The sequence below is a fragment of the Monodelphis domestica genome, chromosome 8 (genome assembly GCF_027887165.1).
Source record: "Monodelphis domestica isolate mMonDom1 chromosome 8, mMonDom1.pri, whole genome shotgun sequence".
Taxonomy (NCBI): Eukaryota; Metazoa; Chordata; class Mammalia; order Didelphimorphia; family Didelphidae; genus Monodelphis; species Monodelphis domestica.
Genome location: NC_077234.1, coordinates 84,827,472 through 84,844,412, shown reverse-complemented (window position 1 = coordinate 84,844,412; position 16,941 = coordinate 84,827,472). Strand labels below are relative to the sequence as shown.

The following is a 16,941-nucleotide window of genomic DNA, read 5'->3' as shown; positions in this document are numbered from 1 at the left end:
CTCCCCTCAAGCTCTGCCACCTATGAGCCACCCAGCTTACCCCATGTGCCACCTATGAGCCACCCAACCCCATCGGGCTGATGGGCGGAGAAGCAAGGAATGTGAAAAATGTCGTCGGGCATGGTGGAGAAGAGGAAGGGAGCAGCTCTACCAGAGTCCCTCTGCTTGTCTAGTAATGAACTCTAGAGGGGTTGGAGGGCAGCTGCATGCTCACAGAGAATTCTCTGTGTGCTGTTTCTGGCACCCATGCCATAGATTCACCATCATTGCCATAAAGTAAAGTGTTATCTTAAATCCCAGTGGTTGAATCCCCACAGCTCCTGATGAATCTATTACATGCCTATTGGTAATCTTTACAATATTACCAATATTTTTACTTTCTAATCCCCTTCCAGACACATTGCTTTTGCCTACCAAAATTTCTATCTGCTCCTTAATCCTGGACTGTCCTGATACTGGCTCTCAGTCCATCTGGATTTACCCCAATTCTAGGTTTCATCTTTTTTAGATATTTAGGTACTAGTCATCCCTGATTTAACTTTTCTGCTAACCCAGTGAGGAAAATATGTCCCAGGATCTTAGCTTTATCTGTTTGTTTGTTTTTTTAATTGCCCTGGTTATGTGAGCCAAATAGTTAACCTACAAACATATATTAAGCACTTACTATAAAAGTCTAGAAAAAATATCCTCATTTGTACTGGACTTATTTAGTTATACCTCTGACAAATACTGGGTATTTTGCTTAACTTCATAGAACCCAGGGGCAGCTGGGTAGCTCAGTGAATTGAGAGCCAGATCTAGAGATGAGAGGTCCTAGGTTCAAATCTGGCCTCAGACACTTCCTAGCTGTGTGACCCTGGGCAAGTCACTTAACCCCCATTGCTTAGCCCTCACCACTCTTCTGCCTTAGAACCAATACACAGTACTGATTCTAAGACAAAAGGTAAGGATTTAAAAAGAAAAAGAAACTTAACTTCATAGAACCTGTAACTATTCTCTAAGACTATAAGGTTTGGGGGATCAGATTTAGGCTTTCATGTATGTAGGGAGTGAAGATTAGCATTTTATCAGCAATTTATAATCTTAGAGAGTTGCCAGGGACATTAAATGACTTTCCCAAGCTTAGATGGCTATTATGTGTCAAACGTAGAACTGGAACTCAGCTCTTCATGTTGGTGAGTCCAGTCCTACATCCACCATGTTACATCTTAATATGCATTACATATATGTATATATGTATAATGATTGTAAATACATGTATGTATATGTTCTGCCTGTATATCTATATAAATGGGTATGAGTCTATACTCACAAATATGTAGGCATATGTATAAAAACCTGGAGTATTTCTTCATAATCTATAAGCTCTCTTTCTCTCCCCTTTTGCCTCACATGTCCCCATATACAGATGGACACTTAGTAAACGTTTTCCCTCTCTTGAAGGGAAATTGGATTGGTTTGACAAGATCTGCTGTTCCCTCAACTGCCCTAGTTATTATTCAACAAACTGGGATCTTCTGGGTGTTTCAAATTGCTTGTTTAATGGCTTGCAGAATTATCTCTCTAATTTTGAGGTTATAAGCCGATGGGTCCACAATAATTAGATTTGATTATTTTTTCTTTATGTTTTTCTTTTTTAAAAAAATTCAATTAATTATTTTCTTACATTTAAATGTCTATTTGACTCTCTCCCTCTCCCTTTAGAGAAGGCACCATTTTCCAAAAAGCTATATGTATATATCATATACATTATCTGTATATACATATGTATATATTTCTGAGTGAAATGAATAGAACCATTTTTTTTCTTAAGTTGCTCCAGGCAATTGTCCTTTTCCTAGTCTTTGGATTCTTTATAATCCATGAATTTGCCTAAAATTAATCCTTGTGGGATAAATTATCTGGTTGGAACAAAATATGTGCCCCTAGAACTTCACATGTTCAAAATACTCCTTTTCATGTAACTGTCGACCCTCTCTGGATGTCTATTTCCTCACCTGAAAAACAAGGGAAAACAAGGAGGTTGGGTTACAGGATTTCTAAAATCCTCAATCCTGTGACCTACTACTTCCTCTTTCTAGTTTATTTTGCTATCCTCTCATCCTAAGTATTACAGGAGGCTGATTGCCTGTGTTAACAAATTGAAGTTTGTCTTTCCAGGGTTATCTGTTCCTCGTATCTTTGCATCTAATCACAAGGCAATGCTTTCTCAGATCCATCTCTGCTGGTTTTCTTTAGATAATGCATCTCCATTGTCCTTCATTTCCGTTGCAATTGAATCCCCTTGTTTGCCCAGTTTCCTAATTTTATCCACAAATGGTCAGTTTCTTTCATGCTCCTAATTGGAATGCCTTCCTGCTGTTTATTGCGTTCTGAGCAGAGTTTCTTTCTACAGCTTTTGGTTTTGCCACCTTGATTTCTAATTACCCCTCTTTTCTATTGGTTAGTTACCTCTTTTGTGCTTAAAAAATCATTTCCTTAGAAAGCCGAACAAGTGCCGAAATTCACATCCTTTTTCTTTTTAACCCCTTTCCCCTGAGATCGTTTCTGTCATTTTTTCTAAATTCATCCAAATTAATGGGGATAAGTGTAGCAGGGGTCCTTTTCAGCCTTCTACCTCCTTGCTACCCCAGGTTCAATAGAGATATTTGCAGTAGCTATTAAGTATGTAAATGCAGCATCCAGGCATTCTCGCTTAACTCAGAACTACAAATCAAACAACAAAACATTAAACAAAGTAAATGACAGAGAAAATGGAGCAATATAATCTTTCTTACGTGGATTGTATCCCATTAAGTGACAGGGTATAATCTCCAATAATGAGAGCTAGCATTTAGATGGGGCTAATTTCTGGTTTGCAAGGCACTCTAAAAATATTGTCTCTTTTGGTCCTTAGAATACTGGGGAAGTAGATGCTACTATTATTCCCAATTCATAAATGAGGTAACTGAGGCAGAGATTAAATGACTTGTATAGGTTAGCACAGCTAGTAAATGTCAGAGGCAGGATTCAAATTCCTTTTTTTAATTTATGTTTTTAATATCCAATTTTTAAAATTGTTGAGTTCCAAATTCTCTCCATCCCTGTAGCTCCTCCCCCACATATTAAAGAGTCAAGAAATATGATATTGATTATACATTTGATATATATATGTATATGATATACAGTTATACACTGAAATCATGCAAAGTATATTTCTATATTAGCCATGTTATCTAAAAGGCAAGAAAAATGTGAAAAAAATATACCTCAATTTGAACTCAGAGTTCATCAGTTCTTTCTCTGGAAGTGGATAGCATTTTTCACCATGTCCTTTGAAATGATCTTGGATCATTTTATTGGTCAGATTAGCTAAGTCTTTCATTTTTAATCATTCTTATAATATTGCTGATACTGTGTACAACGTTTCCCTGGTTCTGCTGACTTTATTTTGTATTAGTTCATGTAAGCCTTCTCAAGTTTTTCAGAAAGAAATTTGTTAATTATTTCTTATAGCACAGTAGTATTCCATCACAATCCTAAACTACAAATTGTTCAACCATCCCCTAATTGATGGGAATCCTCTTGATCTTTTTTTTTTTTGCTACTACAAAAAGAGTTGGCCATGAATATTTTTGTACATATAGATCCTTTTCCTTTTGTAAAATTTCTTTGGGTTGAAGAATGGGTAGTGCAAACTCAGGTCTTTCTGACCTTAAATCCACTCTATCGATCAACAAATTACCACCTAGTTCCCATAAAATTCTCCCCTGGTTAAGAAAAAAATACTTTTTGGAAAATTCATGCTCCAAGGTGAGGAATATTGTTCTATGGCTGGAATATCTCTTATTTTGCCCTCTCCTGTCTGCTATCTGTCTTGGTGCTCTTCAGTTTTACCTTTCTAAGTCTTTTGCTGCCAAAGTTCCATCCTTTTTATTTTTCTTTTCCTCTGAATCTCTAGTTCATGGTTTCTCTGTCAAACTATTGTTATCTTCTCCTAACTTCTATCATCTGCTGAAGTGTCTAATACTGGGTAAAATGCCAAGACTGATTAGGGACTGGGAAAGGAGAATGAAGAGGGATGATGTTTTGTGTTTCCATTCTCAAGGCCTAGGGCAGTGGCTTGTACATAATAGGCACTTCATAGTTATTAAATGTTCATTTTTGCTCTTTTGTTAAAAGGCCAACCACATAACCGCCTAATGCACAAACATCTGCTCAGGTGACTACTTGTCTACCCACTCTGCTTATGGATATAGCCTCAGTCTTAACTCCTAGCTATACAGGGCGCATATATTCCTTTAACTTCTCTAAGCAATCGTGCTTTGTCTACTCCTACTTGGTCTGCAATTTCTAGAGTGTTTCTGAGGTTGAAGATTGGTACATGCTCCATTTTCTGTTAATTTGCCCTACTAACCCCTAATCTTTTCTCCTGACCACTAGAGCAGATCTTTGAATATTGCCATGAAACTTTGATAAGACTCAAGGAGACTCAAAACTGGCAACCTTCCCCATGAGTTTAGAGCAAATTATTACCTGACCCCTTACATGAATAACAATTAAATGCCAACAAAATGGCTGATTTGCATACAGATTTAGTTACATTAAAGAAACAGAATCATGAAAGAGCCCTGGTCTGTGGGTCATAGATTCTAAATCTGGATCTAGGCTTTCCAAATTACAACCTATATTGCCATAGGCAGATCATTTCATATTGTTGGGTCTCAATTTCCTATCTGTAAATTGAGGTTAGCCTAGATAAACTCTAAGATTTCTTTGAGCTTTAAATTTTAGGGGTCCCTGTGTCAACTTATATCCCCCCAAATATAATTACTTCTTGGAAAAGTAATATTAGAATGAGGAAGTTAGGTGGCACAATAGATAAAGCATTGGACTTGGAATCAGAAAGATACATCTTGAATTCAAATCTGGCTTCAGACACTTTCTAGATGTGTGACCCTGGGAAAATCACTTAATCCTCTTTGCCTCAATTCCTCTTCTATAAAATGAGCTGGAGAAGGAAATGGAAACCCCTCTCAGTATCTGTGCCAATAAAATCCTCAACAGGGTGGTAATGAGTCAGATATGACTGAAAAACAACTGAACAACTTCAATATTTTAGAATGGCAACCTTTTTAAAACAACATGTCAAGTATCCATCCACTCACTCCTTTATGAAACACCAATGATCTTTTAATGGTCAAATAGGATCGCTTTTCTCAGTCCTATCCTTTTGAACTTCTCTGTAATATATGGCATTGACACTGTTGAGCACTATCTCCTCCTGATTATTCATTTCACCTTCAGTTTTTGGTTCATTTGTTTTTGGTAGTATTACACTTACTATGTTCTCATTTTACCTGTTGGACTATTTTTTTTAGCCATGCCCTTCACTATGGTTGTATCTCACAACTCAGTCTTGGATTTTCTTCTATTCTCTCTCTACATTCTTTTTATTATTACTTGGTAACCTTATCAGCTCCCTTGAGTTTATGATCTCTCTGTAGATGATTCCTAAATCTATATATCCAGCTCAAGTCTCTTATTTGTAGAGACTGGCACACAGTAGTCACCTAATAAATGCTTGTTGACTGATTGATTATAAGTAGATTAGAAGCCACTCATTCACTCAAACACAGGAAATGTGATTGACTGGCTTAGCAATGCCCATTGGCAAACGAGGTCAGGAGCATCAACCAGGTTTCAAATCGTGGAAGTCCAGGAAAGTGACTAGTCAATATAGTGGCAAGTTGAGAAAGAACTGTGGGAGCAGAAACACAGAAGAAAAACAACTGCTTGATCACATGGGTGGATGGGGATATGATTGGGGATGTAGACTCTAAAGGATCCCCCTAGTACAAATATCAATAATATGGAAATAGGTCTTGATCAATGACACATGTAAAACCCAGGGGAATTGTGTTTTGGCTACAGAAGTGGGGTGGAAGGAGGGGCAGGAAAGAACATAAATCATTTAACCATGGAAAAAATTCTCTTAATCAATTAAATAAAATTTTAAAAATATATAGTGGCAAGTTCCACCCTCCCACTTCTGTGTCTGTGTTGACTCTCTCTACACAACCTTAATACTGGGCCACTAAATATTCAATTCAATAAACAATTATTAATCATGTACTGTATGCCAGGCTCTGAGAATGCAAAAAGGGGCAAAAGAGTTCCTGCCTTCACTATCACCAGGCCTATTATATAGGAGCTTATGCCTCAACATGGATATTACAATGACACATTGCATTGTATTTTCATGATAGACAATTATATAGCACTTACAAGTTTCCAAAGGACTTTACATATGCAATCTAATTTGATGACTCTTCACAACCTTGAAAGGTAGGTAGCATCTTGAAGAAAGTACTGGACTTAAGGGTCAGAAAGTCCTGGGTTCATGACGTGCTAAATCTAGCCTGTGCTAGCTCAATGAGAGCCGATTGTTAAATTTTCAGTGTGAACTTTTACATCTTTGAAATCAGCAAATGCTACAATTTAGGGATTCACTTCTTGTTTTGTTGAAATGTAGACTTAAGATGATAATATAGAAAATGTTAATGCAGATTAAACTTAAAAGTGTCCTGGGCATATATGATTTTCTTAGGGAACTGGTTGTTAAATATTTGCCAGCATGCTGATGGTTCATAATTGTCTCTGAGATTAAATATAAACTCCAATGTTGTATTTAATACTGGATCAGACACTTATTACATATACAACTCTCCAAAATTCACTTAACCTTCTAGCTTTAGTTTCCTTGACTGTAAAATGAGGGATAATAATAATAATAATAGCATGTTCCTCAAAGGATAAGTGGGAGATCAAAAATGAGATATCTGTAAAATACTCTGCAATCCTTAAGCAGCTAGAGAAATGTGAGCCAGGCAGTGTTACCACAGTTATTAGTATCTTCATTTTATGGCTGAAGAAACTCAGGGTTAGGCTAAACGACTTGCCCATGCTCATACTGCTAGTAAATTTCAAAGATGAAATTTGTACTTCTCTAATTCTGAGACCAATTCTCTAGACACTACAACATGCCACCTCTCTCATTTGAGTGTCAGCAAAATATAATTCTTATTTTATTAAAACTTTTGGTCTCTGAAATATCCTATGCATTGTGTACTCTTCACAGAATTCTGTGGACACTGAGAAGTTCTCAGTTGATGATAATATAATCCATTGTTTTTCTAACCACCAAGCTAGGTTTACCAAGATCCCTCATTCTATTATTTGTAGGCTCCAGCTAAGAAAAACTTCCACACCAAGTTCTACCATCTATTCTAGCACTCTTTAATAGAACCAAAATATATCACAGTATATATATCTTGTGCATGACAAATATAAATGGCATCTCCTTTATGTAACCAATGGGCTTCACTTTTAAATTCAGCAATCACTTTGGTCTTCAGGAGAATCTCAGTTTCCTTGCATAGAATTCTGTTGGAGTTTGTGAGGATTGCAGGTCAATGACTCTATAAAAATAATATCCATGACTTGTGTCCTCGGGCCTTCTTAAGAGACAGATCCACAAAGAAGCTTTAAAAAGGAACTGAATGATGGATAGTCAATAAATGGGTGATATTTCCAGGACCATCCCTTTGTTCAGGAGGGAAGAGAGAGAGAGAGAAGGGTCCAAGTTTTCTTTCAGATGTGAAAAAGCTCTGTTATGAAAAAGGAGCAAAGAAGAATTGTGGGTTCAATTCAATAAACATTTATTAGAGGGAAAGCATATGGTGAATGGACAAGAAGGGCCTGGAGCTAAATATTAAGAGAGCATAGTGTCCAGGACGAGGAAGGTGATATTCATGCTGTACTCTGGCCTGATTAGACCATATCTGGCATATTGTTTTCAGCTTTAGATACATCTTAGGAAGGACATTATAATTTGAAGTGCACCCAGTGAATAGTTAAGGGAAATCATAACACGTAGGGATAAGCTAAAGAACCCAGGGATGGTTAGCGTAGGGAAGGGAAGATTAGCAGGAGCAGGATGATGGGTTTTTAGGTATTCAGGGAGCTGTCATGTGGAGGAGGGTTTGGACTTGTTTTGCTTGGCCCCAGAGGACAGAACCAGCATAAGGGAGCAGAGGGTGCAGAGTCAGATTTCAGTTCCATATAAGGAAAAACTTCCTTACTATGAAAGCAGTCCAAATGCAGAATGGACTTCCTTGAGAGAAATTGGATATCTCCATATCCTCCTCACTAGAAGGATTCAAGGAAAATATGACAACCATATGTCTGATATTTTGTGGGGGGAATGACTCAGGCATGGGTTGACCTCTGAAGCCTCATTCTGCTCAGATGCTATGAGTTCTGCCAAAGATCTTTTCATCTTTTGATTGTTAGAATCCTCACTTCTATGTCTAATAAACGTGGTAAAAGTATGCATTGTTGCTTTGTCACCTGTGTTACGGAAATGTTTCTGATGTTTCTCCATTGCATATTATTTTGACTCTTGGCTTAAGGTAGTTTTTTTTTTTTTAATTGAGCTAAGAAAAAAAAAAACTTTATATTCCATTTTTTAAAATCCTTACTTTCTGTCTTAGAATTAATACTACATATTGATCCCAGGGTGGTAGAAAAGAGGTAAGGATTAGGCAATGTGACTGGCCAGGATCACCCAGCTAGGAAGGAGATGAATCTGGATTTGAATCCAGGACCTCCCATCTCCAGGACTGACTCTTTATACGTTGAGCTACTTACATGCCCTTATGATTATTTTTTAAAGGAAAGTACAATAGAGAGGGCACCATCTTTATAGTAATCCCATTGTAATAACATTCTGGATTTACCTGAGTGAAATTTTCTGGGTGAACACAGAGCTGGGGCATTTTGTATGCCCACATTTCAAAAAGAGCTTATTTTATACTCTGTATACCTCAAAGCAAAAACATACTTCCCTCCCCATCCATTTCCATTCCCACCATACATGCATTTGGCCTTTTTCCTTTTTGCTCTTTAGTTACTAAGACTGAAGAAGAAATGCAATTCTCTCATTTTTCAAAAATCCAATAAAAACTTTGGAAGTATCAACCTTTTTATTAGTAAAATAATTGATTGAGCAATTCTATATCTCTAATGCATTTGCTGACCATTTCTACATCAACAATTTTAATTAGAAAAGAAGTAGAGAGCAAAGTCTTCTTAAGTCCACCCATGTTGTCTTAATCTCTTGCAAATCAACTTTTCATACTAATTGACTAATATAGTTTGACATGATAATTCTAATGATGTTCTGTACCTTTCCAGACTAATGGTATCAAACTCAAGTAGAAATAAGGACCACTAATTCATAGTTAAGGATCTCTGTGGGTCACATATTTACTTAACTTTACAATGTAATATTACCTATGTTTTGTTAAATATTTATTAATTGTGTTAAACATTTCTTTTTAATTTTTTTATTCAGAATATTTTTCCATGGTTACATGATTCATGATCTCCCCTTTCCCCCCACTCCTTTCTTCCCCCTCCTGAATCTGACAAGCAGTTCCACTGGGTTATACATGTAACATTGTTTAAAACCCCTTTCCGTGTTATTCATATCTGCAATAGTGTGATCCTTTAACATCAAAACCCCAATCACATCCCCATCACATTACATGATCAATCACAAATTTTTCTAATGCATTTCTATTTCCACAGTTCTTTCTTTGAATGTGGACGGGGTATTTTTCTCACAAGTTCCTCTGAATTGTCCTGGATCATTGCATTGCTGCTAGTAGAGAAGTCCATTATGTCAATTGGACCACAGTGTATCAGTCTCTCTGTACAAGGTTCTCCTGGTTCTTGTAGTAAATAATAATAATAAGGGACTATATTTGATTGGTAATTGATAACTAAAGATCAGGCAGTAATCTTCTTTCTTCTGTGTACCCTCCCTTCCTCCCATTTCCTCCTCTCTTCAGCCTCTTCAGCTTCCCTCCCCCTTTCTTTTTCTTCTTCTTTCTAAATCACTCAGGGTAAGTTTATGATGTTTCAAATGAAATATTCTTTATCTTCTTTTATCTTAAGTAAGGGTTTATTTGGGGAAGACAGTAAGGGATAAGGAATGAAGGTAAGAGGGTTGAGAATTTCCCTAATACTACAGTGAGCCTTAGGTTGGAGGATATTGGGATAGAGTTCAAATTGAGAGGAATGGTTGACAGGTCTGGAGGTTCAGTCACTATCATCAACAGAGCAAGTCAGAGAGATATTTGGACTTTTGTCCTTCTTTTCTTCTGCCTTCAAAGTCACCAGAGACAATAGTCTTCTTCCTTCTTTCAAGGCCATAGGTAACCAGGGTCCAGCCAGTAGTTGGCCTTGCCTCCAACTGTTTCTCCCGGTAACATTCCAAATAGAACATTTGTTTGACTGACAGGTCATCAGCCTCCACTGCTTCTGTCTTTTTCATGCTTTCCCAATTTCTCTCTTCCACAAATCCTCCCTTTTCATCTTGGAAAAAATGCAACCAGCATTTTTTAATGATACTTACCATATATATGTATATATTTTTATATTTCTATCTAATTTTTAACCCTGTACTATATTAAATATTCCTTTACCCTCCCAAAACAACAAATCCTAATCTTATCTTAGCCATTCTCTGTCTCCCTAAGTTTGGGTATAGGAAAATGATTTAGGTAATAGGGAGTTTACATGGATATAGTTTTGAACATAATAACAAATAATGTAACAATTTTAAACAATTTCAACAGTATTTTGAATATGTAACTATCTTATCTCCTAATGTCTATAAATTTAGCTAAGTAAAATTTTCTATTACTAACAATTGTTAACCTAAAATCATAATGTAATCTAACTTCTACATTTAAGTATTTGTTTGTCCCTACTTCTCTAAGATTTTGAACAAATTTTCCTAAACTATCCCTATAGTTAGTTATTAGAACATTAACAAATTATTATAATATAGTTAGTTTGTTAGTACATTAGTATTCACATATGTACATATGTACAAATATAACACATTGTTCTTGATTTCTGTGCAAACTCATGCAGATAAGAAATACCTTTGTCTGTTTGAATTTTCCACAGAAATTTATATATCAGTGTGAATTTTCTGTTTTACAATTATTCATATGTTGCATAGTTACCCATTCAATGAGATTTCTTCCTACATTGTATTTCTGTGTAGCAAGTGTATATATTTATGTGATGCTAACATATATGTCGCATTCTTACATAACCTCGTGATCTGCTCCTTTCACTCTGCATCACTTCCTGGAGGTTGTTCCAGTCTCCATGGAATTCCTCCACTTTATTATTCCTTTTAGCACAATAGTATTCCATCACCAACATATACCACAATTTGTTCAGTCGTTCCCTAATTAAAGGGCATCCTCTCATTTTCCATTTTTTTGCTACCACAAAGAGCATGGCTAGAAATAATTTTGTACAAGTATGTTTTCCTTATTATCTTCTTAGGGTACAAACCCAGCAGTGGTATGGTTGGGCTGTTAATTATTTCTTAATTATATTTTTTAAATCCTTATCTTCCATCTTAAAATCAATTGGTTCATTGGTTCCAAATCAGAAGAGTGGTAAGAGCTAGGCAATGGGGTTAAGTGACTTGCCCAGGGTCACACTGATAAGAAGTATCTGAGGTCAGATCTGAACCCAAGACCTTGCAACTTTAGGCCTGCCTCTCAATCTTCTGGGCCACCTAACTGCCCCCCAATTACATCTTAATTCGGTTTAAGTGGCACTGGTGGTCCCAGCATATTTGACATCTCAATTCCATACTGTGTATGTATCTGAAATAGGGATAGAGATAAGGACAAAACCCATATATAGGCAACTCCTAGGTGAAAAAAAATCTCTCAACCAGTGTCAGTCTGTGCCTTCTCTACAACACATGGTCTTAGAAAATGGCTAGATAACTGAACGAGGAAATAATTTGCTCAGGATTCCATAACCTTTATGACTCAGAAGCAAGATGGAAGATAGCCTCTAAACTAAAGCTAATTGTTGATAGAGAAATCAGAGCTGCATTTCTGGCTTACCAGGGTGGGGTAATTAAATGTGGTTCTTACTATTTTTCCTCCACATTCTAATCTAGATGCCATGTTCTTAACCTTAATTAATCAGCATGTGTTGCTGTCTTGCAGCCCGGTCTGGTGATGCCTATGGAATCCTCCAAATAACATTTTTAAGGGTATAAAATTAAATACATAGGATTACAAAGAAAACTATTCATATTGAAATGCACTTGTTAAAAAAATTAAAATAAGTAAATAATTGTTCTTTACCTTGTTCTAGATTATAAAAGTTTTGATAACAGGAAACAATTACAGTAAGACCTCATTTTACTTGAATTCAGATCATAAATTCAAGTTTACAGGATTGGCATTTGAAAAAAAAATAAAGGCAGAAAAGTATGTAAGAGAAAATGGTTTAACTACATAATAAATCTGTGCCATTCTTCCAAGCTATGTAAAGTCTTGCAGCAATTCACACAGTCATGCTCATTCTCATTCTGAGAAGTCTCACTATGGGTCATCACATTGTTTTGTGCCAAACATTAGTTCCCACATCAGTCTTTGTCCAGAGTTGTCACTTGTAACACGTCCTCTCAGAGCAATGCTTCTCTTTGTTTCCTTAAAGCTATTTAGTTATTAGTAATGGCCCCAAAGGAAAAGAGTCGTGATGCTGGTAGTTCTGATTGGTCCGAGAAAAGTGGTAAAGTGCCTGGATATGTTCTTATAAGAAATATTTATCAAATAATGGGGTTCACTGTTATATGCAATTTCCAACTTACATAAAGGGTCTTGGAATATTTGGGTCACATAAACAAGGTCCTACTGTCTTATTTCTTTTTGTATCTCCTTTGAGAAGTCAGTGCCTCCTCTTAGTGAATGTTGAATAAATGAACGTTCTCTGAACACACTTTAGCATTTGCACTTGGATAAGACAGGCTTTTTGATTATTCTTTTCTGGTCTTTGACTTCTCATATTATCACTGGAGCTCTTGTTTTTCTACTGGAAATTCTGTACATCACTTTGATACACATTGTTGATAGAAAACATTCCCTCCACAAATTCTCTTGTTTAGTCGACACTGTATTTCAACATCAGAAACAATTTTCACATTTAAAAATTTAATCAAAGTACATATCTTGTGATGTTGAAGAAAACAGATTTTCAAACTAAGGGCAAATAAAGTTCCAAACAGTTAGAACCAATCAACTCTTCCATATTGTCACACGTGCCTTACACAGTATTGTAATAGCAACAAAAGTCAAGTATGTGTAATGTACTATACATGTAACATCAAAATTTTTTTCCACTAGTGCATGTGTTGCTATCCTGATAATGTATGACCTTGGGCAAATTACTTACCTCTGTTTGCCTCAATTTCTTCAACTGTAAAATGGTCATAATAGTAATACTTATCTCCCAGGATTGGTGGATATAAAATGAGATATTTGTAAAATACTTAGCATATTTCCTGGCACATAATAGGTATTAAAAAACGCTATTATTGTCCTCATAATTATTAGAGAAAAGGGAAAAAAAAGTAAATCAAGGTTGTAGTCATAAAAGTAAAAGCTTTTGTGTGGGAGCTACAGAGGGAATGTCCTATGATACATACTAGTTTCATTCTCTTGAGAAGGCACTATCCCCACATGCTAAATGTTCATAAAACTGGATGATCGGTTCAAAGAAAATTAAAGAAGTCATTTGAATCCTAATTTATTATCAATCAGTAAGATAATTTTTTGTTCTTTTTGGGGTGAGTCTCTTTCTTTAACTACCTAGAATGAAAACCTTCATTTTTATCTTTAGTTACACATGTTGAACTAGACAAAATAGGTTTTTCCCCAGTGACTTATGGCAGCAGACTAGATTATTTGGCTATTCTCTTTTCATTTGAGGATATGCAAAATCATCGCTTCTCTTATTAAACAGCAGAAATTGCTTGGTTGAATATTTTTATTTTGGGAAAGTGAGTTCAACTGGGGTTAGATATTCCAAAAGATGGCTCCATTCCTTAACTCAAACACTGAGCAAATATTTACTAAGCTCCTCATATATGTGACATCTTGACAATGTTCAATGCCTACTTAGCCTTGAAAATCCAATTCAAAATGCTACCTTTTCCATGAATCTCTCCCTGCTTCCTATCAATAACGACCCTCCCTTTTCTGTCTAAAATAAGGTCTTAAAACCTCTCTTATAATAACTGATCTCTAATATTTTATTGTTCACAAAAACTTTATATATGTTTTCTTGGTTTCTTCTTACAACAACCCTGTTGTAATACACTACTTAATATAGTATAATCCCCATTTTACAGGTAAGAAAACTCAAAGTCAGAGAAATTAGGTAACTTACTCATAGTCATACAGCAAGTAAATGTCACACATAGATTTTCCTGGACTCCAAGTCCAGCTCTCTTTTCTTATTTGGCCTCCCTATACTTTTCCTACATAACATATAATCTCTAAAGTAGTTTACATTATAGCTATCAGTGTTAAAAGATTTGTAAGAAATTTCTGTGTCAGTGCTCTATTCCCTACTAAGCTGTAGACTCCAGGTTGGTAAGTCCCACACTTTGTGTCTTTCAAAGCCGAACCAAGTAATTTGAGTTCCAAGAGATCTAAGAGTTTCTAAATTCCTCTCTATCTATAGTTTCAAGGTATATTTCTCCATTAGTTTTCCATGAAAAAGGTTGCTAGGTCTCTATATTTTACCACAAAAATATGAAATTGATCTTAAAATGTGAAAAAGATAGTAACAAAAAGAAAGTTAAAAGATTGATTTCCATATTACATATAGTTTCATAAATAGTAAATAAAACTTGTCTACAGCAATATATTAAAAATTATTATCAAGTAAAAAAGGGCTTATGTTTATATGCAACATTGTTTCAATATAACAAATTAGCATTATATATGACCAAAAACTCAAAAACCCATAGGACTGGCCCCAGGTTACTTTGCAGGTTTATTTCACATTGTTCCCCTTCTCGTGTTTGATAGTCTAGTCCTGTAGTCTATAGGCCAGCTCGTGGATCATATATAATGCTCTAACCCCTATCTTTGATTAGACTGTTCCCCATCCCTGGAAAACACTCTCTCTCCATTCCTACCTCTTATCTGGTTTCCTTCAAGCCTTAACTAATGGCTCACCTTCTACATGTAGTTTCCTGATTTTCTTCATTGTTAGTGCTCTCTCCCTCCACAAACAAAATCCTATGTGTCCTTAGCTATTTACATATTGTACACTGTCCTCTCTCCAGTAGAATGTAAACTCTTCGAGGGTGATTTCAATAATTTTTCAGTTGTGTCTGACTCTTTATGATCCTCTCTGAAGTTTTCTTGGCAAAGATTCTGGAGGAGTTTTCCATTTCCTTCTCTAGATCAATTTACAGATGAGAAAATTGAGTAACAAGGGTTAAGTGACTTGCTCTGTCACACAGTGTGAGAGGCCAGACTTGATCTCCTGTCTCCAAGCCCAGCCCTCTAACCACTGTACCGCCTAGCTGCTCCTTGAAGATAGGATCTTTTTTTTTCCTTTTATTTTCTCTTTGGGTCCACAATATAGCCTGCTTCTTTGTGTGTGTACTTGGGGCTTAACACACATTTGTTGGATGGGATAGGATATAAATAAGAAAAATTTTAACTAGGAAAATGAGTCATCATTTAACAAATGTACTTGGGAAAATGTGTTAGCAGTCACGGAGGGAGAGAGCAAGCACTATGTGTCAGGGATTGTGCTAAGGGCTTAAAAAATATAATTTGGTCCCCACAAAAATCTGAGAGAGAGAAGTTGTTATTATCCATATTTTACGATTAAGGAAGCTGAAGCAGATAGAAGTTAAGTGATTTGCATCACACAGCTAATATGTGACTGAGGTTACAAATGAACTCAGATCCCCCTGTTGCCAAGTCCATTGCTTTATCCATTGTGCTATTGAGCTGTATCAAGATAGTGAGAAATTGTTTTAAATCCATATTCCATACCACAACTCATGGGATTCCAAGTGAAAGAAAGAGTTAAACATTTTTAAATGCATAAAAATAAAAGTAAATTAAATAATATATCATCTCAGTTGTTGAGGGAAGATAGTTTTTTGTTTTCCTATTCAACAAACAGAGAATTATTAGGAATTAGATAGGTGGGCTTGATTTATTTAAAATAAACAGTTCCCTATGACAAAAACAAAATCAAGAGAAAAAAAGAAAAATGCATAATTATGGCAGATACAACCTCAACATCTAAAATTCATGAGTAATTGCTAGAAATTACAAAGGTAACTAACTCTCAGTTCCAAAAGTAGCTAACTATCTGGTCAGAATCAATGAATAAACAATTTTCAAAAGAGAAAATACAAAAAAAAATTCTAATCATTGAAAAAATGCTCAGCTTCATTAATTACTAAAGAGATGCAAATTAATACTTTGATGTATTACTTCACACACATCAAATTGGCCAAAAGAATTAAATGAAGCAAAACTCAGTGCTGGTAGGATTTGGAGAGAGATATTCATTCATTGGTAAAATTACAAATTTGTAGAGTCTTTGGGGGAGAGCAACCTAACAAAATGAAATAAAAGTAATCTTTGAGACCAAAATTCCATTGTTGGGAACACACCTTTGAAGTGTCATCCAAAACAAAGACTGAGTTATCTGTTCAAAGATTTTCATAGCAGCTCTGTCTGTAATTACAAAAACAAATAAATAAGTTGTAAAGTCACCTAAATATTCCATAAAAGGGGAATATTCAAACAAGTTGTGGTACATTAATTACTATATTGGGATTTAGATAAGCAAGTAAATAAATAAGCGTAAAGAAATATGAAAAGATCTTTATAAATTAAAGCAAAAGAGGAAAAAAAAAGACAGACCAGAATAGAATAAACAATATGACCATAAAAGAGAAAAAGTGAAAGGGAATAAAAGGACAAAGAATCTTGATGAAGATTTATAGAAAAAAACTGAAGAATTATG

At 35.6% G+C, this 16,941-nt stretch overlaps 1 long non-coding RNA gene across 1 annotated transcript; it reads right to left on the bottom strand.

The window, feature by feature from the left end:
- Positions 1 to 12,363: 12,363 nt before the first annotated feature.
- On the bottom strand, positions 12,364 to 16,650 carry LOC130455931 (uncharacterized). Its single transcript, XR_008914217.1, has 2 exons — positions 16,586 to 16,650; positions 12,364 to 13,045 (listed from the first exon to the last, which is right to left on the bottom strand). It is a non-coding gene; the product is annotated as an uncharacterized LOC130455931 (long non-coding RNA).
- Between the last annotated feature and the right edge of the window lie 291 nt (positions 16,651 to 16,941).